Consider the following 25,564-nt stretch of genomic DNA (forward strand, 5'->3'; position numbering starts at 1 on the left):
TCAGATGAGGGTATGCTTCTGCTTGCAGCAGCACACTACCATAAGAAAGTAATCCATTTATTGATTCTTGATTTTATTTCTTGTGCTTTAGGAGTTTTGTTAATGAAGTAGGGGCCTAATCCGACATGCTGAAGATTTGTACTTACTTTTTCTTTCTATTAGCAATTCACAGTAGCTATACTGTAGAACCAACCTAGATGCCCTTCAATAGATAAATAGATTAAAAACAGTTTTTAATCTATTTTATACACACACACACACACACACACACACACACAATGGAATATTATTCAGCCTTAAAAAAAGAATGAAATCATGACATTTACAGGTGAATGGATGGAGTTGGAGAATATCATGCTAAGTAAATGAATCCCCCAAAACCAAAGGTCAAATATTTTCTCTGATAAGTGGATGCTGATCCATAAGGTGGGTGGGGGAAATGGGAGGAATGGAGAAACTTTGAATAGGGCGAAGTGAAGGGAGGGAAAGGAAGGGTGCATGGGGGTAGAAAAGATGGTGGAATGAGATGAATATCATTACCCTAAGAACATGTATGAAGACATGAATGGTGTGACTCTATTTTGTGTTCAAGGCGAGAAATAAAAAATTGTGCTTCATTTGTGTATTATGAAATGAGATGCATTCTGCTTTTATGTAAAACAAATTAGAATAAATAAATAAATTTAAAAAAGAAGGTAACCCAAGGCCTTCACAGAGGTGTTTACATTTCAAAAGAAAATAGCCAGGTGAAACTGTCCCTTTCCTGGGTGCTGATTTTTGCATAGAGTGTCCTTAATTTTGTATCATCACTGTTCTGGAAAAAGCTGCTTTTGTGTGGACTTCTGCATATTATGAGCCTCTGAGACCCTCCACCTACACACTGGACATAAAGTTCTGAAACTTTCTAAACTCAGGGTCAAAGGGATTGATTGATGTGAGCAAAAGCTTTTTCCCATCTGGACCTGGCTGCAGCCAATAAACCTGCTTCCAGCTAATTCCTCGGTGTCTTGCCTCTGTCTGTTGTACAATAGATCAACAGATGAAACTGGATACTGATATTCTCTGGGATGGTGAGAGGACAAAAAGGCCCAATTATAAATCATGGCATGTGCAGTCATGCAAGGTAAAAGCAAAGTGACGCTGGCATTTTGTGTTTGTTGCAAAAATAAAAGAAAGGATATGCCAGATCAATTGTTATATACCTTATTCCAGGGCTACACAGATTTGTTTTGGTAAAGGCACCACCTTGGAGAAAATAGATAAAATTGAAGCAGTTAATATTAAATATCTTACAAACTTTGTTGTTCTTGAAAGCCCATCTATCTTTTTGGAATTCAGGTGATTAAATAAATTTGGGCCAATTAACTAGAAGACTTAGAGACATTTTAAATTTGAAGGGATTAATATTAACTCAGAATGAGTATCTGAGAATTTATTGAAATATGAATGTTTTCCTCCTCCAATACTCACTTACCCCTGCAAATGTCTGCAGGTATCTTTGAAGAAGGTTGAGAGGAAGATTTATGGTATATAACTTTGATGGCATTACAGGATCCTTTATGAAGTTATTTATGTTTCACTTCAATAATGGGGCTTTGGAAACTAACTTAGGTCTAACAAATGGTCTAGGGGGTCTTGAATGTTTATTGTGGTGACTCAAATCTGTCCTCATTGACCAGATCTAATTGTTAGTTAAAATGCTCAAAATTTGTTTTTGCTCTCAGATACCTCATGATCAATGTGCACATTCCAATTTATGTAGGTCAATTTATTTTTATTGCACTCTGGCCCTACTACTTTTCACACCAATCTCATACTCTCATTTTAGGAATTATGAAGCTCCTTCATTGGTGTCTGCAACCTCAGGATCTAATCACATCTGTTGAGAATAAGAATTCCATTTCAAAATATGTTTCAACTTTCTTCTTGGCTTGCCGAGGATAGGGTTTAGAGCATTTTTAGGGATAATGGTGCTTTTTTACATGCACATACTGCATACATTCTTTGAATCTTTATCTATGGATAAGAGTAGCTGGTGATTTAAAATTTTTAATTTATTACTTAATTTTTATATTCCTGTGCATTTTTTTCTAATTAGTTATATATGACAGCAGAATGTATTTCAATTCATTGTACACAAATGGAGCACAGCTTTTCATTTCTCTGGTAGTATACAATGTGGAATTGCACCGTATGTGCAGTCATACATGTACCTAGCGTAATGATGTTCGTTTCATTCTACCACCTTTCCTACTCCCATGAACCCTTCTTTCCCTCCCCCCGCCCTTTGCACAATAAAGTTCCTGCATTCTTCCCATGCTCTGGTCCCTCCCCAACCCCACATTATGGATCAGCATCCACTTATCAGAGAAAACATTTAACCTTTGGTTTCTTGGGATTAGCTTTATTCACTTACCATGATATTCTTCAACTCCATCTACTTACCTGTAAATGCCGTGATTTTATTCTCTTTTAAGGCTGAATAATATTCCATCATGTATACATACCACAGTTTCTTTATCAATTTATCTATTGAAAGCATCTAGGTTGGTTCCACAATTTAGCCACTGTGAATTGTGTTGCTATAATATAAACATTGATGTGGCTGCATCACTGTAGTGTGATGATGTTAAGTCCTTTGGGTATAGACTGAGGAGTGGGATAGTTGGGTGAAATGGTGGTTCCATTCCAAGTTTTCTAAGGAATCTCCATACTACTTTCCAGACTGGTTGCACCAATTTGCAGTCCCACCAACTATGTGTGAGTGTACCTGTTTCTCCACATCCTTACTAACACATATTATTGCTTGTATTCTTAGTTACTGCCATTCTTACTGGAGTGAGATAAAATCATAGAATAGTTTTGATTTGCATTTCTCTAATTGCTAGAGATGTTGAACATTTTTTTCATATATTTGTTGATTGATTATATATCTTCTTCTGAGAGGTGTCTGTTTATTTTCTTAGCCCATTTATTGATTGGGTTATTTACTCTTCTGGTGCTGAGTTTTTTGAGCTCATTATATATCCTGGAGATTAGTGTTCTTTGTGATATGCATGTAGTAGAGATGTTCTCCCACTCTGTGCACTTTCTCTTTACATTGTTGTTTCCTTTGCAGAGAAGCATTTTTGTTTGAATCCATCCATTTATGAATTGTTGACTTTATTTCTTGTGCTTGATGAGTCTTTTTAAGGAAGTCAGGACCTAATCCGACCTGATGGTGATTGGGGCCTATTTTCTCTTCTATTAGGTACAGAGTCTCTGGTCTAAGTTCTAGGTCCTTGATCCTCTTTGAGTTGAGTTTTGTGCAAGGTGAGAGATAGTGGTTTAGTTTTAATTTCCTGCATATGGATTTCCAGTTTTCCCAGCACCATTTGTTGAAGAGGCTATCTTTTCTCCAATGTATGTTTTTGGTTCCTTTGTCAAATATGAGCTAATTGTATTTATGTGGGCTTGTCTCCATGACCTCTATTCTGTACCATTGGTCTACATGTCTGTTTTGGTGCCAATACCATGCCATTTTTGTTACTATAGCTCCGTAGAATAGTTATAGATCCGGTATTTTTGATACCTCTTGCTTCATTCTCTTTGTTAAGGAGTGCTTTGGCTGTTCTGGGAGTCTTCTGCATTTAAAATAAGCTAGCTTGATTTCTAGTTCCTGTGGTTTTTTTGCCTCTCTTAATGCTTTTGCAGAAAGGCCATGCCATCTGCCTGTTGCTTGCCTTCAATAGCCACTTAAGCCCAGGTTTTCAGATTGCTCTTTTAAGTAATATTTTGTACTGTATCCCGTTACAAGGAATAGTGAGGTACCATCCTGTAATGTCAGCCATATCATTATTGGCTTCGAATTCAACTAGGTCAGATAATCAATCTCATTTACCTGAGGATTATTTTATTTGTAATATTTTTCCTTCAAACACATCGGAAACAAATAATATAAAAGGCAAGTTGTTTTAGTTACTGACAACAGAATCCTCTTCAGCTAATTCAAACAGATTTCTTAATGGTCATAGAAAGTTAAGGATGAACTCCCATTTTTTCCCCGTATACAGATTGCAGAATCACATTGGTTACACATCCACGTTTTTACATACTGCCATACCAGTGTCTATTGTATTCTGCTGCCTTTCCTCAAATGTATGAAACATGATATGTCAAGAGCTATCTAATGTTTTGAACAACTAATAATAAAAAAAGAGAAAAAAGAAAGTTAAGGATGAATACAGAGGCTATACATTGATGGTTACTCTCCAGTAGCTATCTACCTGCCTTCCATAATGCCCAGTGGTTTTTTTCCTGCTGTGCCTCTGGGTACAGACTACTGTGGAATGCCTTAGTGGACTCTTTGCACTCTGGCTTCCATAGAGTCCATCCAACTGAGTCAATCAGGCAAAAGATAGGACTCTTTATATTTTTGTTGTGTGGTGTGTCAGGCAGTGACTAATTTCATCTAAGTGCCCCTCTTCCCTGACCTTAGCTTTCTCTAGGGTTCCAGTAAATACCATTACTTTTGTTGTCCCTTCACACCCTAAGGGTGGTTAGTCCCTGACTGCTCAACCATCCATTTTTGATTCCGTTAAATCTACCCAATGAAAGTCTTTCTATTATTTTTTTCAGGTAAATCTTTCTGAGTACATCAAGTGTTTTCTGTTGGGAATCTGACTGGTACAGGTTGAGTTTCCAAGACTGACAGCACCATCTGCTACTTGTGCAAGGTCAAGGAAGTTCCCAACTGCAATGGTGCCACTCCAGCTGCCAGGCCCAGAAACATGTCATAACTTTCATCATCAGCAAGCTGCTGAATCAGGAGCTGCTGCCATGTCTGGGACCTTCAGAACAGCCAGGACACCGCCTTTTTTTTTTTTTTTTTTAATCCACCTAGCTAGTTTCTACTTCTTTTCTGTCTTTTTACATAATTCAATTCTGAATAAAAGTCGTGCACAAGTGCATCTGATAGTGGGATTTAAATGACCTGTCATCACTTAAGCAGCATGGGAAGATTGAGAAAATTAGTCTTTGGATTTTTAACTTTGGAAAGAAAAAATTATATATATTTATAAATGTGGAGAGATGTTCAGAAAATCTCGGGCTTATACAAGGACAGATATTCACTTCTTACTATCTCTTTCATTTTCTTCTTAATTTTCCTATTAATTCAACTCTCCCCACCAATATTTAACCTCAAGTTTTCCTATTTCTTCTTTCTTGATCTTGCTTCATTTGGTTCTATGTCTCACCCTTCAATACTTTTCTTGTGCTCTATCATCATCCTGAGTACTATCCCTGGACACTATTTAAAAACTCCTATTTAGGTTAGAGACCAGGTTTCTGAATGGTTGAGACTTGTCCTCTTCTCTCACTGAGGACCCTGGATTGTTATTTCTTGGTCAAGGAAAATTTGGATTCCTTTGAAGAGACTTGTAGAAACACCAGACAGGGATAGAAAAGTTTTTCTCAGACTTCTTTTTTTTCTACTAATATATTTCTTCAAGGCTGGACTTTCATCATTATTTCAACAAAAATCATTGATTTCAATAGGGTGAGTATTGAAGTCAACATGGGAACTCAATTGCCTTCTGTTAAGTCAGATATTAAAAAGTTTGAAAAAATCATAGGTCAATGCTATTCTTCTCACATTTTTTTTTTGTTTTGAAAAATATATCAATTTTCGTATGTATTATTATTTTAAGCAAACATTTAATTTTATACAATTTTAAATAATTATATTAAATAAGTTTTATTAATAAACTTTTTAAAAGTCAGTTTTACTTTCTAAAATAATAATTTATCAATAGAAAAAATCCACATGAACAAAAGCATTTTGGCGTTCTCAATTTTTAAGAGTTTAAAGGAATCTTAAGACTTGAGAACCTCTCATGGTATTGCTTCTGCAGGCTGTATAGGCCACAAACCAGAATACACTTGATGAGACAAAATAGGCCTTGCTATGACTATTACATTTTGGAGGTTCATCAATGATTTAAAACCCAATTTTATTTCATCAGTGACTCATGTGATCTAATTTTTATCTCATTTATTAGTCCTCCAGATACTTGAAAGATAAAAATAACCAGTCAAGAAACTGCAGAAATCTCAAATTCCCCCATTAATCAAATCAAATCAATTCAAGTCTACCACTAAAAGTAGTCAGGGAAAAATTGCCAGACTTTCATTTTAACTGTTTAATTTGGACAATTTCTTTAAGTATGTGTAACCTTCATAATATTACATGGGTCTCTACAAATTAGGTCACAAATCTCAGTTAAAATCAAATCTCAAATCCATTGCATATGTACAGCTTTAATTTACTTGAGATTTATCATCTCTCATTGAATAGAGTGCAACCTAGCTGTTATTCCAGTTAGTAATGAATATCTTTACAAGTAAGTCCAGTTATTCTTGACAAAGTTCTACAATATTTTATCAATAAAAAGTATAGGCAAGAAATAAATTTAGATTAATATCCATTTATTCTTTTTTTTAATAGGCTTACTGTCAGGGGCAATGTCCATAAACTGTTTTCATGGATTAAATAGTCATGTCAATGCCACTAACTACATCTGTGTCATTGTATACCCTGAAAACCAGAATGGATGGTTGGGAGTAGGGGTCTTAAAATCCTAAAACAATAAAAAAGTGAGCACAATACTTTGGAATAGGTCACATCTTAGCAGCCCTTGCAGCTGTGCATGTCTATGTGATTAAGGTGGCATCAATGGGATTCAAATTAAAGACAAACTAGAATCCATGAGGTTGGAGGGCCATCTCACTAGTCTGAACCTGATTGCTTTGTGAAGTATAGTTCTTCTATCTGTGCTCAATTACTATATAGGGAAGATAAACTTCTATCTTGGTTAGGCTATTGGATTTTGGTCTTCTTTTGTTGCAGTACCTTAACTTTCATTCCAAAAATGGAAGTCCAATATAAAAATACAATATTTCAATGTAACATCTCCAGGCCAAAGAATATAGGAAGTTAAAGTTATATTAAAAGAACATACTTTATATACAGATTTACAAATATTGTGCTGTATATGTGTAATAAGGAGTGTAATGCATTCCACTATTGTCATGCATTTAAAAATTTCTAATCCATAGGATTAATTATATTTATTTTATAATTTAAAATAATTTAAATCTGCCAATTGAGTTTAGTAATTTAAAATATTTACACTTGAGTACTTTCAGTTAGCATTAGCTCCAAGTTGTTTTTCAATATTTCCCAATAAATGGAAGTAATTATCATTTTGCCAGATTCTAGAGCTAAGAGTTCCAGATTAGCAGATTTTAAGACATTAAAAATAAATTTAAAGAATATTCAATTCTGAATAGCATCACAATCAATATTTCAGTTAAAGCTCATTATAAATAAAAACAATAATATAGTATCTACCACAAGATACAACACAAAAACCATTTTATGTTGTTTACATATACAGTGATCTTTTGTTTCAAATAACAGTGACTTAGTTTTGAATAGTGATTGGTGGAATATAAAATATGAAACTGGGTGCTATGAGTATCTCTCAGTAGTAGAGCACTTTCCTAGCATATGCAAGGTGCTGGGTTTGATCCTCAGCACTGTAATAATAATAATAATAATAATAATAATAATAATAATAATAATAATTTAATAATAATAATTTAATAATAATAATTTAATAATAATAATAATAATAGCAACAACAACAATAACAATCATAGTAATAATAAAATAAAATATAAAGCTTCTGCAAATAATACTAGTAAGGGAATTCTAGTATTGAACAGGGGCTTGCATATTGTCAATATTCAAATACTGATTGGATATAATTTTTAGAAATTACTTTAGTTCTTTGATTTTAAAATGGCATTTTTAAAAAATACTAATATACTTTTGATCCCAAATAAAATGTCAATCAATCGGGTACCATGTGGTGTTTCAATGAATGAATTGTTTAAATCACTTTAAACATATATATCTTTTAGTTGTTATTAACTCCAAATTGTTTTTTTATATTTTCCAATAAGTGACATAACCATGACTTTGCCAAATTCTATTACTAAGAGTAGTAGATTTTAGTTATCCTTAGGAGAAAGAAGTTCTGGTGTGGTGTTACATACTATGGTGACACTATCTAGCAATAATGTACTGTATATTTCAAAAAGCTGGAAGAAAGGACACTGAATATTTTCACCATAAGAAATGATAGATGATTGGTAAGAAAGATATGTTTAACATGATTTAAATAATTCATATATTGAGACATCACATGGTACCCCATTATTATGGATAGTTTTTATGTATCAGTTAAATAATAAAAAATGAATTTTTATCTGCCTTTTAGAAATACAAACCTATTAAACTGTCTTACTTGGAGAGGGTTATTTAGACTCTTATTTTGTGCTCTCCATAGCACCTCATACTTTCTAGTTTTGAACACTTATCACTATAGCCATAACTCTTTTTTTTTTAAGAGAGAGAGAGAGAAAGAGAGAGAGAGAGAATTTTTTAATATTTACTTTTTTAGTTTTCAGTGGACACATCTTTATTTTATTTTTATGTGTGCTGAGGATCGAACCCAGCACCCCGCGCATGCCAGATGAGCATGTAACTGCTTGAGCCACATCCCCAGCCCACAGCCACAACTCTTTAAAGCTGTGATTTCGCATGACTCTCTTAGGCCCATGGAGTGGCCACCATTGGTTTAGCTCACTCCTTGGCCTCAAGCCCATGGGGCTGGTGACTGTTGGTCTAGCTCACTTTTCCATTTCCAGCATTTAGACAATGGCTGCCATGCAGCCACTTCTCAGTAAACATTTAATTGAAATAAATTGAATTGATCAGAATTAGACCCTCAACAAATATCTCTTGAATGATGAAAAGTAGCTCATTATTTAATAAAAGAAAGATAAAACTGAGGTTCAAAACAGCAGTTTAACTTATTCTCCAATTAAAGACTTGATTGAATTCTTTGAACTTTCACTGAGCCCCTAGGCTCTCATGTCTACTTTTGATTTTTTCCACAATGGATGCTAGTTTAAAAAAATAAGTTTATATGTTTTTTTTCCCCTGTGGCTAATAAATCGCACATTTAGAACCATAGAGTTTTGTTAATCTAATTGTTATTTATTTATTTATTTATTTATTTTTTGCATTTCAATTTCCCTTCTCTAAAATTAGGGAAATGTGTAGCATCTGCTTGTCATTTGTGTAGTGGAAATTGGTTTTGGTCACTTGAGCATTTACTGCTCAGTCTGTGTGGGGCTCCATCTGGCAGGACAGGTACTTAATACGGGATCCCTCTGGGTTCCAGTCTCTCCATTTTCACCACAGGGAGTTTAAGGCTTGTTGTCACAACTTAGAAGTTGACTTCCTTTATTTTTCTACCAGGGAACTCAACTCATCTCTGAGCCTCATTTTATGTGGTGTATGCATCTACTCTTGCTTTTTAAAGCCCGTGGCCTCTCTGGTTTCCTCAGTCCTGTTCAGGTTACCTCAAACTCCTCTAACTATTCAAGATTTCAAGGTTTCCTTCCCCCTCCTTTTCCCCCCTCTCCTTCCTACTGAATCTGCATGTGGAGGCACCCTTATTCAACCTATCATGTCATTGTTATTTAACTTGGTACTGTTAGGCACAGAGTGTCTGCTTCATTGTCTGTTCTCCAACCTTGCTGGTCTCTGCTGGGGCCTTCTGTTCTGGCAGGGCATGTGTGTATCCGCCTCTGTCTTTGTCATACCTGCTGTTACTGTGTTGCTTCCACAGGGTTGGTGCTGTGACCCAGAGCTCTCCCTCTCAGCTCTGTTAGTACACAGCGGTTCTTCCCCACTTTCCTTCCTTGCATATCTGCAAGAGATCTTTCTGTGATTTCTACTCAGCCCCTGCTGAGGCTTGAATGTGTCCTCTCCAAAATTCAAGTGCTGTCAATGTGATAGTAATAAGAAATGAGGCCTTTAAGAGGCGATCAGGTCATGAGGGCTCCTCCCCTCAAACAGAATTATGGCCATAGACAGGAGCATCACTCAACATGGGACTAGTTTGCCCTTCTGCCTGCCCACACACAGCCTTCCTCCTTTCTTGAAGACACAGTCCTCATCAAACAACCCAGCCTGCTGGTTGGGTCCTTGTTCATAGATTCACCAAACTCCAGTACTGTGAGAAAATTAATTTTTGCTTTTTTAAAAATTATTAAGTCGTAGGTAATTTTCTTATAGCAGCAAAAAATGGACTAAGACGTCCCAAAATTGGGGAAGATAACATTCTCTGCTGCAGGACACTGCACCTGTGGAAGCAAGAGTAGTGAGCCCAGAATCTCCTTTGAGCCAGACTGGAGTGGGAGAGATAGTCCAGGCATGCTTAGTATCCAGGTCCTCTCCCTGCCTGCCCCTGCCCTGCTGCCATTACTACTCTTGTGTGGGCACCTTGTCTTAGTTTGAGATTGGTGGGAAGATTGCCTCACATGTACACACAGAGACACAGACAACACACACACACACACACACACACACACACACACAGTAATAAAACAAATGGGTGGTGACAAGGTAGCGATAATGATGAGTACAGACAACTGAGTAAAATCAGCTACAAGGGAGAGTAGAAAAGAAAGGCATTGAATGGAGGAACAGCTACTGACCAGTGGAGTTTGGCTCACTGGTGTGATGGGGAGAGTAAATATGCTGTCCCTGATATCTCACTTCCTTTCTGTATGTTTTCTGTGGACTGTGATGAGGTGTTCTCTATCTCTATTGGTTTACATCTCATTTATGCTTTCAGTAAATATTTATTGTAACCCTATTCCATGCCAGGTCCAAATCTTACTATTTCACATTTTAGAAAATGATTAATTTGTATAAAAGTGATTTTTTTCGAGAAAATAATGTAAAATTGATCATATAGCAAATGACTTTTTCCTTCTAAAAGAATTGAACTATTTTAACCCCTCCCCCAAGTCACCAATAGTCAGAGCTGCCAACTTAGCCAAAATAAATTGAAAAATAACTGGAAACTGTGGGAAGAGATTGGTCCAAATGACATACAAGTATAAAGGAAATGAAGTAATAACTATCTTCAACTTGAGGGGCTAATTTCTGGTATGGTTTGCTAGAATCATGGAAGAAGAGATGGTTAAAGTTTGCCAGTATCAACACATTTACTCTTGGTTTACAAATTTCTTCCAAAGAGTGTCAATTTCTCAAGGGGAAAAATGTTCCTTTACAAATTTTAAGAGCCAGGAGAATGTGCATAAAAACTCATGGTGTTGTACATATGGTACTGATAATTGAGAAGAGGTATAAACCTTTAACTAAAATTTAAAAAAAAAATTGTGATATAAACATTTTGGCAGTAAATTTTAAAAATCTAAATATTATACATAAAAAAACATAGAGGTGTTTTGGAGATGTCTGGGAATTCTATTTAAAACATAGTAAAGTAGGGCAAGAAGAACACTAAGCCTTTATGCTACATAATACCAGAGCTATTAAAACATTCTAAATGGCTTTATTAATCATTTAATTATAATCAAATATAAAAATATGAGCAGCAGTATGTCTAAAGTAATTGTTTTATTTATTCATCAAGTTTCTAAATATAAATTTTAACATTTCTACATTTGATATAGAAAATGATGAAAACATGTTTGGATTCAAAATTTTTGATATATTAATGGGTTTTTAATCCCAAACTACTTTCAATACTGGTGATAAATAGCTGATATGAAAGCAGTGTGAGCATAGTAAGATGGTCCATGCCTTAACCTCATTTTCCTTCCCACAAACTCAGGCAGAAAGTTTCTTTCCCTTGACATCTCAAGGGCTGTCTTAGATGGTAGAGCAATGACAGCATTACAGGAGAAATTAAGTGGGAAATAAGAATATCCTTTCTTTGTCATGAAACAAAAATAGAATGAAATCTACTGACCACAAGGATGGAGAACAAATCTAAAAAAAGCAGAGATATTTACAATTCTTTAATGATAAAATTTATAAATTTTAAGAAAACCAGAATTTTCAACTGTAGTGTTCTCTAGTTCTCTTCCACCAGTGGAACTCACTCAAATTATAATAGTTTTCGGAATTGTGATCATAAGCATTGTCATTATAGTTAATAGGACATTAATTTTCAAGTGGTATAGATAATACATGATTACCTGGTCTTCAACAAGGATACTAAAAATACATAATGGGGAAAAGATGGTTTCTTTAAGAATAGTGTTAGAAAAAACTGAATATCTACATTTAAAAGAATGAAACTGAACCTTATCTCAAACCAGGTAAGAATGTCAACTCAAAATGGATTAAAGACTTAAACACAAGATCTGAAACTCAAACTCCTGGAAGAAAACATAGAAATAAACTCCCTGGCATTGTTTTTTTGTAAACATTTCTTGCATTTCATTCCAAAAGCACAGTTAACAAAGGCAAACATAAAGAGATGCTACATCAAATGAAAAGCTATTACCCAGCAGAAGAAACAATCAACAGTAATAAGCCTGTTTATCAAATGAGAAAAAATATCTGTATACCAAATATCTCATAAAAATGAAGTTCTAAAATATATAAATAACTCATAGAGCTCAAAAGGAAAAATACAGTAAAATCAAAGCAAAACAAAACAAAAATGAAAAACAAGAAAAAAAAAGAAAGAATAAAGCTCCAAATAGAAAAAAGCTGATTAAAAATAAGCAAAGGGTGTGAACAGATATTTCTTCAAAGACGATGTGCAAATTACCAGCAGGCACGTAAAATGTTCAACATCACTAACCATCAGGGAAATTCATATAAAAACTGCAATGAGATATCACCTCATACCAATCAATACAGATAAAATCAGAAGATAACAAGTGCTGATGAGGATGTGGAGAAATTGGAATGCTGTTTGCTGCAACAGAGTGCAGCCATGTTGAAAAAGTATGGAGGCTCCTGAAAAATTAAAACTAGATTTTGAAATATAAATTTGGGTATTTGCCCAAAGAATTGAAATCAGGATCTTGAAGAGACATTTGCGTTCCCATTTTCACTGAAGCAATATTCACGATAGTTCTTATTGCAATTCAAATAAAAAAGAATATAGGGCAAATATTACTTGGAGTTCATTATTTTAAGCTCCTAGAGGTCACTCATTCAAAACTAATTAGGAATTGCTTTGGGAAGTTTTAAACCATTTCAGATTTACCACATATCATGCCAATTTATTTATGCATCCCTAATAGTCATTATATATGCTTATCTACTTTTCAATCAGGACACCTTGAAAATGAGATCATCTCAAAAATGTCAAATATTTTTTTTAAACAAGGAAACATCACATTGTGCCCTGATTTAGAATTTAAACCTTAGAAAGAATTTAAAGTAGCTTGTGAAATTAACCATGGTGCTATTTTATTTTATTCTGACATATGTCTACACAGATGTTTGGAATGGCCATTTCAGGGCTAGATTTGGTTATAATTACTTTCACCTGGTCTGCCTTTTTTGAAAATATCTTTAACTGGGAAATCACACAACACACATGCACACATGCATATACACAAACATTTTATCTATATGAAACTTATGGTCAAGGATCAACCTTATTTCAAGAGGCTTTGTGTGGAAGGAGGTGAACCTAAATTATGTTCAAATATAAATGAAATGATAAAAAGGCTATCTTAATGTGATGGGACTTTTGCAGTCTTTTTAAAGACACCTCCAGAAAGTAAGGTCTTCTCAGTTCAATGAGGTGAAGTATAATAAGGCTGTTATTCTTTTTAAGGTTTAATAAATAGTAGCAACACATTTGAGAAAGTCCAATAGAAAATCTCTAAGAGTTAGAATAGTTTTCCTGAACTCTATATTTATCCTGATTCTGGTTTGGATTTGAATTTCAGAGTTTAATTTCAGTTAGCTACAGATGTTTGGAAAGTGGGGTTGACACTGAGACCATCTATGAATGGCCTACTTAAGAATTACAAAGTTTTTGTTTACCTAAAATATCTCCTTGCTTATCTTTCACCATTATATGTCATTGTGTCTGAAAATCCCCTCCATAGATGCCTTTGTTTAAAGCAATGAAGGCTGCTGACAAATGCATTCTGAGTAACATGGTATCTGTAATGACTACTAGTGATTGACTTTTTTGATGAAATGTTTGATTTCATTACATATCTTCAGCTACCTGGCAGAGTTTTGAGGGGAAGAGTGGTAAAACAGATATGTTTTTGTCAGGGAAAAGGCTTGGATTGTGAAGGTGGGCTTTATTATGAAGCCATAGAAGGGAACAAAAACCCTCAGAAGGAGCAGGACACCAGGAAAGTTTTGTGGTATTAAAAAGGCTTCTTTTGGGAGATAACACTTTTGCTGAAATTTGAGGAGTATATAGGATTGAATATGAGCACGAGTTGAAGGAATTTCCCAGTTAAGGAAAGAAACTTAGAAAAAACAAGAAGCTGTGAACCTATTTCTGTGTATATTATCTAAAGTGTCAAATTTGTAGAACCCCTTTACCTTTCATAATTGGGAGACACAAAAGCATTTTCAATTATGTCTTATATGATATTAAATAATTGTATAATATAAAATGAGATTGTATATCTAATAATAATTTTTATCTCTCAGAACTTTATATTGTAAATTTACAATGTTGCAAATGAACAATATTCATATTCCTGGGTCAGATAGCGGAAGGGAAAAGGAGAAGGTACATTCAACTCATGCAATACCAAAATAACAGTAATCCTGGTTATAAAAAGGAAATAGGAAAATTGCTATTTACAAAAAAAAAAAAAATATTAGTAGATAAAATTAAATTGTTAAAGAAAGCTATATAGCTCCCACTCATAAGGCCAAGTCAAAAAAGTTGAGGTAATTTCTTAGATAAAACACATGTGTGGGAGAGGTAGAGCTGTGCAGAATCAAGAATATTTATTCTCAAGGAAACTGTCTTGCATCTTTAAGAAAATATTTTTGTTAATTTTTGCCATTTTGCCAGAATCCATCAAAACTTGTAATGTGATGTTACACAATGCAAAGTTTCTTTCCATTAATAAATAATGCTAGTTATAACATTCTTTTATAGTACTGATTGTCACGAATATAAAACAGGGCAATGGCCATAATATAAGGTAGGTAGTAGAAAGTGTCTCCTTTGAAATGTTCCTATTGAAGTAAAAGGTGCTGAACACAGAGCAGTATGGATGTACATTAAGTCATCAAAGCAGACTTGGAGCCCAACTGGAAAGAAAATCTATCATCTAAATCTTAAAATCTGAATAAATATGAGCATGAGAACCTGAGGTGAAGACACTGCTCAGGGTATGGTGGAAGAGAAAGCCAGGTGAGGGATACCTGGTAATATACATATTTTTCTCAAGTAAACTTGAAGCTTTGTGGGTAGTACAATCTCTGAATCCTTCAAGGGAATTTCTTAGTGAGGGTGACAATTATCAATTCATGCAGAATCAAGCCTACCTCCACAATTTCTAAATAACTCACCTTATGATAAATAGAGAACTTATGCATAGTGATATTTCATCCATGTTGCTTTTGCACAGATTTCTTTGATGTTCCATTTGTAAATTTTTGACTCATGAATTTGCCTGGAGGTTTCTGCTCTTACCTTGATGTTCTTTTCTAATACCTCAGCTTGGTCTTGAGCTAAGTATATCACAACTGTTTCAGGAAGTTCTTATCATTATTTCCCAATATTCCAAAGTTAAACTTCCTTAACACTGATTTTTGGCACTTCTCAGCAGAATTTTCTAGTTAACCTCTAAGTTGCTCCACAAATAAGAACTAAAAATATACTAAATTGTGGGAAAAAAATGGAATATCCACTTGATATAAAATGTCTTTGCTAAGTGATAGATCCAGACACAGAATATTTATATCTTGAGTTTTAATTCTTTTTTGACAGTGCTTTTCTTCAAAAAGACTGAAGAAGCTCAATTGAGAACTTCTGCACATTTATTTTTTTATTATTCCAAGGCAGGAATTTGGTAGGAACAAATTCACTGGCATCAAAAATCTGACCAACTTGAGGATTGTGAAGTGGTTCAGAGGAAAGTTTAAAATTTGGTGAAACTTTTTATTTCTTTGTCTCATTTCTCCTGACATTCAACAGATGAGGATTGTTAAAGTGAAAGAAAGGAATGACAAATCACTAAGGTTCAGAAATATATTAACACCTATACTTGGTATAAATTAAACTATAATAGTCTCAAACTTTCTTTTTTTGTTTTTTAATGGTGTGTGTATATGATTTAGTGACTTTTTTGCTCTTTCCACATTTTTTAAACTGGTGCATTATAGTTGCACATTATGATGTGATTTGTTGTTACATATTTATATATGTACTCAATATTACATTATGATTTGGCCAATATCACCCCTTAATAGTGAATGTCTTCATAAAATAATCAGTCTTTCTGTTTAGGTACTTACTGTACTTTCAGGAAAGTGTAGACTTAATTGTACAAAACAGCAATGGATGATGGAACCTCAAACTTACTGTCTTCCATGGCTTATAAAACTAAATCATCATCCATTCTAAAAAAAAAAAAAAAAAAAAAAAAACAATGTTAGGAAACTCTTGAAGGTCTGTGAGGATGGCAATATAAATGCTTATATTCACCTCATTGTTCATTGGTCTGAAAGGGCAGGAAAACAGCCCAATGAGCATCACCACAGAGGAGCCAATCAGCTAGAAGTTGCTGGGGCCACTGTGAGCCAATCATCAGCTGGCAGTCTGAAAGTTTGCTGGGGCCCCTTTGGCTGTGGCTCTCCACACCAGTCCTTGCTTCAATTTCTTTTCTATGGGAGAAATCTGGGTCATGAGACAGAGGAAGACAGCTGACCAAGGCCAGTCCCTGGTGCTCCATGAAGGTCTGATGTCCCACATCTGACTCCAATAGCCCTCTGGTGTAGAGAATATTGACTATAATCTGTCTCTGTTTTTGATCAACTTGACACAGTGGTGGAATGCACCCTCACACAATGAATCTTGGATCCTGGGATGAAATCTCAGTCTGATCTGAGGTCTTTAGGAAAGAGGTGACCCATCAATCCTCAGAGCATGAGCCAAGCAATCTCTCCCTCTTCAGAAATGCTTCTACCCTAATTCTGTCCATACTGTCAGATTCTTAAACAGGGACACATTATGAGAGATTCTCAAGTCAGAAGTCCCCTAACTTTAAAATTAGACTACATTCTCTAGACTCTCGTAAGAGACATTTTCTTCTGTACTCCCCTCATCTGGCAAAAACAAAAAACAAACCAAAAACAATAACAAGTAAAAAAACACAAACCAGAAAATCTGTCTCCCCTAGGAAAATACAACCCATCATCTGTCCTAGTTCAGGAATCCAAATTATTTATTTTATCTATTGGATATATCACCCAGAACACTGACTTGCCTCCCACTTTGAATAGAGAATTATAATATGAAATCAGGATCCTGTGAGTATGAGGACCCCCAAAGACAAAGGGAACATGTAAGAAATATTAAGGAGACAATTATCTGGGAAATGTCCTCTCATAAATTAAAATATTTATCAAGAAGTTAGTATCCTTAGTATCCTCTACTCTGAATGAGGCCCTAGCCAGAAGTCATGGAAGGAAAGACAGAAACTTCTGGCCACTAGAGGCTCCAGGAGCTGATTTAGGACCAAGATAAAAATGTGTCACTTTTAAATCCCAGCCACTTGTGGGACCTAAATGGCTGGCTTATCTCCCTCTTGCAGTCTATGATCTCATACATACATGTCTTCTTTACTTTGAGAGTCTTGACCTAAGAATTTCAGGGTTGTCTCTCTCATTCTTTCATTATCTGAACTGATTCTAAAATGACCCAAAAGTGAACTCTGATCTGATGAAGCTTTTCTGCATGCTCATTTACTAAAGTAATTAATTACAAGTCTGTGTCATTTTTTAAGGACTTCTACTTTTTTCACTTATATATTTTTGAGCTCATGGTTTTATGATGATTTCATATTTGATGGTATATGCCCAATGAATATAGAATATGAAAGATTGAAATGGCAATGCCTGTCTGAAACAGCAATGGAATTGGGGTTCTTGAAATGTTTTGTGACAGAGGCAATGGCTGTCTTGAGAATATTATATAGAGAGCAAGTTAGGAGAGATGCATTACCTCTGAACTGAAAGCCATTTATTGAACACTGAAGTGTTAGGAATTTGCAGGTCTCAAACGGGTCTTTCTTTTGTTGGGGGGCGGGGATCCAATGACTTTAGGGCATTCATAGTAAAGGCCAGCTTCCACTCCCAGGCTTGGTGTTTTTTTCCCTCAAATTTTAGTGTCATGATGTAGAATATGGCAGATGGAAACTACGATTGTCTGAAGCAGCAACTGGATTAGGTTTCTTGAAAGATTCTGTGACAGAGGTAATGGCTTTCTTGGGAACATTAAATGAAGAGCATGTTAAGAGAGATGGATTTCCTGTGAAATGAAAAGCATTTATGAAGCACTGATCATTTGGATCAGTGCTTCAGGTCTCAAAAGTGTCTTTCTTTCTTTTTCAGGGTCACATGACTTTTGGGCATTCATAGTAAAGACCAGCTTCAAATCCCAGGTATGGTGGTGTTTTTTTTTTTTCCTTAGATTTTAGTGTCATATGTAGAAGATGAAAATAACAATGCCTGTCTGAAGCAGCAACTGGATTAGGTTTCTGCAAGTTCTGTGACAGAGGATATGAGTTTTGGGCACATTAAATGTAGAGAATGTTAAGAGACATGGATTACCTGTGAACTGAAAGCCATTTGTGGAGCACTGGTCTGTTTGGAATTTGCAGGTCTAAACTGGGTCTTTTTCTTTTTTTCTTTTTTGGTGTCCCCTGTCTTTAGGGAATTCAAGTAAAGGCCAGCTTCCACTCCCAGACGTGGGGTTCTTTTCCTCAGATTTTACTTTTATGATGTAGAAGTTGGAATATGAGAACAAGAATGCCTGTTTGAATCAGCAACTAAATTAAGGATCTTGAAATGTTCTGTGACAGAGGCAATGGCTGTCTTGGTATCATTAAATGGAGAGCATGTTAGGAGAGATGGATTACCTCTAAATTGAAAGCCACCTATGGAGCTCTGAACTGTTACAAATTTACTGGTCTCAAATGGGTCTTTCTTTTTTTTTCATTGTCGCATGACTTTAGGGCATTCATAGTAAAGGCCAGCTTTCACTCCCAGGCTTGGTGTTCGTTTCCTGAGATTTTATTGTCATGATGTGGAAGATGGAATATTGAAATGACAATGACTGTCTGAAGCAGCAACTGGATTAGGGTTCTTGAAATGTTCTGTGACAGAGGCAATGTCTGTCTTGGGATAATTAAATGGAGAGCATGTTAAGAGAGATGGATTACCTCAGAACTGAAAGTCATTTATGGAACAATGAAATGTTAGGGATTTGCAGGTCACAAATAGATCCTTCTTTCTTTCTTGGGGTCCCATGATTTCAGGGCATTTATAGTGCAGGCCAGCTTCCATTCCCATGTGTGGTGTTCTTTTCCTCAGATTTTACTGTCATGATATAGAAGTTGGAAGAAGGAAACAACAATGCCTCTCTGATGCAGCTACCAGATTATAGTTCTTGAAATGTTTTTGTGACAGAGGCTATGGTTGTCTTGGGTACATTAAATGGAGAGCATGTTAGGAGACATGTATTACCTCAGAAATGATAGCCAATTAAGGAGCACTGGAACTGTTAGGAATTTGCAGGTATAAAATGGGTCTTTCTTTCTTTCTGGGGGTTTTATGACTTTAGGGCATTAAGCATACAGGCCAGCATCCACTGCTGGGCATGGTGTTCTTTTCCTCAGATTTTACTGTCATGATGTAGAACATGGAACATGGAAATAACAATGTCTGTCTGAGCAGCAACTGGATTAGGGTTCTTGAAATGTTGTATGACAGTGGCAATGGCTGTTTGGGGCACATTAAATGTAGAGCAAGTTAAGAGAGATGGATTACCTGTGAACTGAAAACCATTTTGGAACACTGATCTGTTTGGAATTTGCAAGTCTCAAAAGGGCCTTTGTTTCTTTTGGGGGGTTGCATGATTTTGGGGCATTCATAGTAAAAGCCAGCTTCCAATCCCAGGCAGGTGTGGTGTTCTTTCCTCAGATTTTAATGTCATGATGTAGTAGATGGAAGATGGAAATAACAATGCCTATCTGAAGCAGCAATTGCATTAGGTTCTGAAAGGTTTCTGAAAGGCCCAAAACACCATTCAGAGGAAATTGGTGTTAGGGGCACATTAATTGTAGAGCATGTTAAGAGATGTAATACCTCTTAACTGAAAGCTATTTATAGAGCACTGATCTGTTAGGAATTTGCAAATCTCAACTGGGTCTTTCTTTCTTTCTTTCTTTCTTTCTTTCTTTCTTTCTTTCTTTCTTTCTTTCTTTCTTTCTCTCTTTCTTTCCTTTTCATAGTAAAGACCAGCTTCCACTCCCAGGCTAAGTGTTCTTTTCCTCAGATTTTACTGTCATGATGTTGATATTGGAAGATGGAAATCACAATACCTGTCTGAAGCAGCAACTGGATGAGGGTTCTTGAAATATTCTGTAACAAAGGAAATGGCTGTCTTGGGAACATTAAATGCAGAGCATAGAGATGGACTACCTCTGAACTGAAAGCCACTTATGGAGCACTGAAATGTTAGGAATTTGCATGTCTCAAGTGGGTTTTGTTTCTTTTGTTTACCAGGTTGCATAAGTCTAGGGCATTCATAGTAAAGACCAGCTTCAACTCCAAGGCATGGTGTTCTTTTTCTCAGATTTTACAGTCGTGATGTAGAAGATGGAAGGTGGAAATGACAATAACTGTCTGAAGCAGCAACTGGAGTAGGGTTTTTGAAATGTTCTGTGATAGAGGCAATGGCTCTCTTGGGCATATTAAATGGAGAGAGTGTGGGGAAAGATGGATTATCTCTGTACTTAAAGCCACTTATGGAACATTAAACTGTTAGGAATTTGCATGTCTCAAGTGGGTCTTTCTTTTGTTTTTAGGGTCCATGACTTTATGGCATTCATAGTACAGCCAGCTTCCACTACCAGTCAAGGTATTCTTTTTTTGCTGTCATGATGTAGAAGATGGAAGATGGAAACAACAATGCCAGGCTGAAGCAGCAACTGGATTAGGGTTTTTGAAAAGTTCTGTGACAGAGGCAATGGTTATCTTGGACACATAAGATGGAGAGCATGTTAGGAGAGATGGATTACCTCTGAACTGAAAGACATTGATGTTGCACGAGATGTTAGAAATTTGCAGTTCACAAATGGGCATTTTTTCCTTTCTTTCTTTTTCAGTGTCCTAGGACTTTAGGGCATTTATAGTAAAGGCCCGCTTCCAATGCCAGGCTTGGTGGTCTTTTACACAGATTTTACTGTCATGATGTAGAAGATGGAAGATGGAAATGACAATGACTGTCTGAAGCAGTAACTGGATTATGGTTCTTGAAATGTTCTGTGACAGAGGCAATGGCTGTCTTGGCCACATAAAGTGGAGAGCATGTTAATGGAGATGGATTACCTCTGAACTGAAAGCCACTGATGGAGCACTCCAGTGTTAGAATTTGCAGGTCTCAAATGTGTCTTTTTTGTTTCTTAATTTTTTGGTTTCCCATGACTTTAAGGCATTCATAGTAATGTCCAGCTTCTACTCCCAGGCTTGGTATTCTTTTCCTCAGATTTTACTGTCATGATGTAGAAGATGGCAGGTGGAAATGACAATGCCTGTCTGAAGCCCTGGATTAGGGTTCTTGAAATGTTCTATGGCAGAGGCAATGGCTGTCTTTGGCACTCTCAGTGGGAAAGAACCTGTTGAGACTGCCCAGGTGCTATGGGGACCATCTGTTCAAACAGAGGTTCTGTGTCAGCCATGGAGTTCTTCACTTTTTGACCATGTGGTTTGGATGCCAGATGTGGGAGTTAGAAGTTTATTAAAGCAAGCTGGTAATAATAATCAGTTGCTTATATTTATGACCTTGGTTTGCTTGCTTTGCACAAACTTTCTCACAAAAACCCTTTTCTTCATCACACTGAGATGGCTTGTGGTCATTGCATTCCACAGTGTAATAGCCTGTTTGGATCCGATCTGCTGCCACCTGCAGGGTGGTTAATTGAGAAAACCAGATGAGGGCCATGGAGGATGAGAAAAGACAGAAACCCAAGGGGAGAAAAAGCTGGAACTGGTTGTGTATTACACTCTGGTAGAGTGAAATGACTATGAGCCAGCTCAACATGTTTGTTATATATAAGTTTTATCATTAAGAAGATTTTTGTGAGAAAATTTGTGCATAGCAAGTAAATCCAAGGTCATAGGTATGACTAGTCCAATTATGATTTGCAGCTTGTGCCCATAATGTTCCTCTCCTGAGCCCTGCCATCTGAGCCTCAAGTTCAAGAACTGAATAGTGCCTTGGTTGGCACAGAATTTCCTTTGGAACAGGTCTTCACCCAAGTACTGGGCAGACTTGGCCAGCACCTTGTATCAAGTATTCCCATGAGGGGCTTCACTTCCCAGGACAATAAAGAACCATAATTTAAACACTGCTCCCAATAATTGCCTAAATGTTATTTTATATGTCCATCTGTGTTGAGGAAACCACTTCAAGTTGCTGCTTAATTTACATCATAATGGCTGTGTTACAGTTTTAGCTCACTGGCAATTTGAGAAACAATATTTTTGAATGCCTTGAATTTCTCTGATATCAGCTTGAACCGGACCCCGTTCAGAGACAGTCTGGGAAGTTTTCATACCTCCATCTCTCGCTGAAGCACTTTCTCGGTGTACCCATCTCCATGGATGCAGAAGAACAGAAAAGGCATCTTGTGCATGTACTGGCAGTTGTTGGCATCAGCACCTTGTGGATTTCCCTCATGATGTCACTAGGATCCATGGCACTAGTGAGTTTCATGCTCCAGGTGAGGTGCAGGGAGCAAAATTTTGCTTGTTGGTTCTCCTTTCTCTGCTCAGCAGAGACATGATGACTTGAATTCTTATATCTCAGGGTCTTCTCAGACTCAGTTGGAGGTCTTCTTGTAAATTTTGATGTTAATTTAGTAAAAAACATTAGTGGTGCCTTTTCTTTGCGTCTGGGACAATGGTTCAGCTTGATGGAAGCAGCTGGGTGAGGCAAGAGGACCTTCATGTGCTGCAGTTTGGGATTCCTGGGGCTGACAGCAGAACATTCTATGAAGGGCAATGCCTCTCGGGAAGCAGATGTAGCCCCAGGTGGAGGTACTTCAGACAATGTGGGTTGAAGTCACTGGAGGGCTCTGACCAGGGAAGGTGCTGTTGTTCTGACCATTCTGGCTCACTGAACGTCGGTCTACTTTGGTTGTTTTGTGGCAAATGTACTTACTCCACAATGTTGTCCCTCCAGATGGTGTCCTGCTCTTGTAGGCAGCAGGCATTTTCTTGAATTCAGGAGTCTCCAGCTCCTTGGGGCTGGTGGTAATCCCAGGTATGGGCCTGGCTGGAGAAATTCCCTTTTCTCCCACAACACTGCCACGAGATTTCTTGGAGGCCATTTGATGTTCTTTAAGGTGACTTATCGGCAGTGCTGGTCAGATATGGCCCAATTCCAGCATGGTCCAGGTACTGTGTCTGCTTCTGACTTGAAACGCTTCACTTCACTTTGTGGTGAGGAGGCTGGCTGGTGCTCTTTCTGAGAACCCTGCTTGGCTGCATCTTAGCAAACCCAGATGATTCTGTGGGAGATGGCCACCTCTGGAGCAACAAAGGGTTGGAGTACATCATGGTCTCTGTTGATCCATCTGTCTCCCATAATTCTGGCCAGAGTGATTTGTTTAGTTGGATTGAGAACCAGGAAGCATTTCAGCAGATTTTCACATTATGTTGACATGTACAAAGGGATTCAGTATCAAACTTGTAACACTCTGTCTCTAACTCTTCTAGATTTTCCCCAATAAAAGGATGCGACCCGGTGACTAGGGTGTACAAAACCATGCCAAAACTCCACACATCGACTTCTGGACCATTGTACTTTATGTACTGGAAGAGCTCTGGGGCTGCGTAGGGAGGACTGCTACAAAACGTGTGGAGTTTACACCCAAATGTAAACTCATTGCTGAGTCCAAAATCCATAGCTTGATGTTCATCTGTTCTTCTAATAACAGATTCTCCACCTTCAGGTCTTGGTGGGCTACCTGCTGTTAGTGACAATACTGGACTGCAGACACAATCTGCTGGAATTTAGCTCTTGCCTCCTCTTCTTACAGTCTCCCTTTCTCAGACAGATAGTTCAAAATTTCCCCTCCACTGGCATACGCCAGTACAAACAGAGTGCTTTTTGGTGTCAGTAACTTCAAAGAGCTTCACAATGTGTGGATGATTTAACATCTTTAGGATTCTGACCTCTCTGTATAGCTTTTGTAGAACTTCTGGCTTCAGGTGTCTTTTGTCAATGATCTTTATTGCCACTTGTTTTCCTATAAGGATGTGATGGGCCAGCTTGACTTTTATGAAGGTCCCCTTGCGGATAGTTTTCACCACTCTGTAATTTCCAATGCGAGGCTGCTCACCTGTAGAGGAAGCTATGGTTTTTCTACACTGTGTTCCAGAGTGTCTGGAGGGGGAGGTGTCTTCTGACTGTCTATCTCCATGCAAGTTGTGCATAGTTTGACCCAAGTTCTTTCTCATTGAATATCTTCAATGATATGGGTATCAATACAGTGGGTCTGGGTATCACTGACATGTTTAGGATAGGTGAGGGCTAGGCAAAGGAAGGGGAAACAAGAAAAGAGTTGGAGATAGGTTGGGGAAAGAATGCTATCAAAAATAGCCACAAATGCCTTTTACAACCCAAAATAGTGCCCAGTTCAAATAATTGCTCTGGGTAAATTGAATACCAAAAGGCAAATGAGAAGTAGTTCTAGGTCCACTCATTTCTAGGATTCACAGTCAATGCAGTCATAAAGGTACTGACTGCTTAAAGAGTGATCATATGCACCCTAAGTGGATCAAGGATACAGGCAGTTACTCTGTCTATGGAACTTGACAGTTTGCAGGTCAGGACCTGATGAAAATAAAAACTATTTTTTTTCCAGAAATATGCAGCTGGACATAAACACACTTTACCAGTCAATTTGGATGGTGAAGTTGATTGGGGGAAGCACTGGGGTTGTAAGAGTGGTCCACTTTACCTTTTGAATATAACCTTGGTTGCCTTTTTTAAAAGGGAAACATTTTCCTTTCCCACTTCTCTCTACCTCCCACCTTAACCTGGATACAGGGAACAAGATTACCTTCAGTTATCTGTTCTCCACAGGAAGGAGAAGACACCAGAAGAACTAGGAAATGATGATCTCCCAAATAAACTAGTTAATCATAACACTCCATCAGGATGCACCTGGGACCCCCTGTCAGGGCACACCAGGAATGGAGCCTTTGAAAAGCTTCCTTAAAAACACTCTCTTTTCCCTTATGGGCAGAATCAAAGCTTCTGTTAAAGGAGTCCCCTGTGTTTCCCCTTTGCTGGCAAAGCAATAAACCTCCTTCTACCTTTATTTCAAAACCTTCTCCTCATTATTGGATTGCCATCAGGGACAATGCCCAAGGTTTTTGATAACA

General features: G+C 36.9%; 2 pseudogenes; one reads left to right on the plus strand and one right to left on the minus strand.

The window, feature by feature from the left end:
• LOC124109255 (unconventional myosin-VI-like) overlaps nt 1-6,624 on the plus strand; it is a 100,529-nt pseudogene extending 93,905 nt beyond the window's left edge.
• Nucleotides 6,625-22,614: 15,990 nt separating this feature from the next.
• LOC124109256 (MAP/microtubule affinity-regulating kinase 3-like) lies at nt 22,615-24,610 on the minus strand (annotated as a pseudogene).
• Nucleotides 24,611-25,564: the final 954 nt, after the last annotated feature.

The sequence above is a fragment of the Marmota monax genome, unplaced genomic scaffold, assembly GCF_021218885.2.
Source record: "Marmota monax isolate L192 unplaced genomic scaffold, Marmota_monax_Labrador192_F-V1.1 WCK01_AAM20220418_F8-fsc00299, whole genome shotgun sequence".
Lineage (NCBI taxonomy): Eukaryota > Metazoa > Chordata > Mammalia > Rodentia > Sciuridae > Marmota > Marmota monax.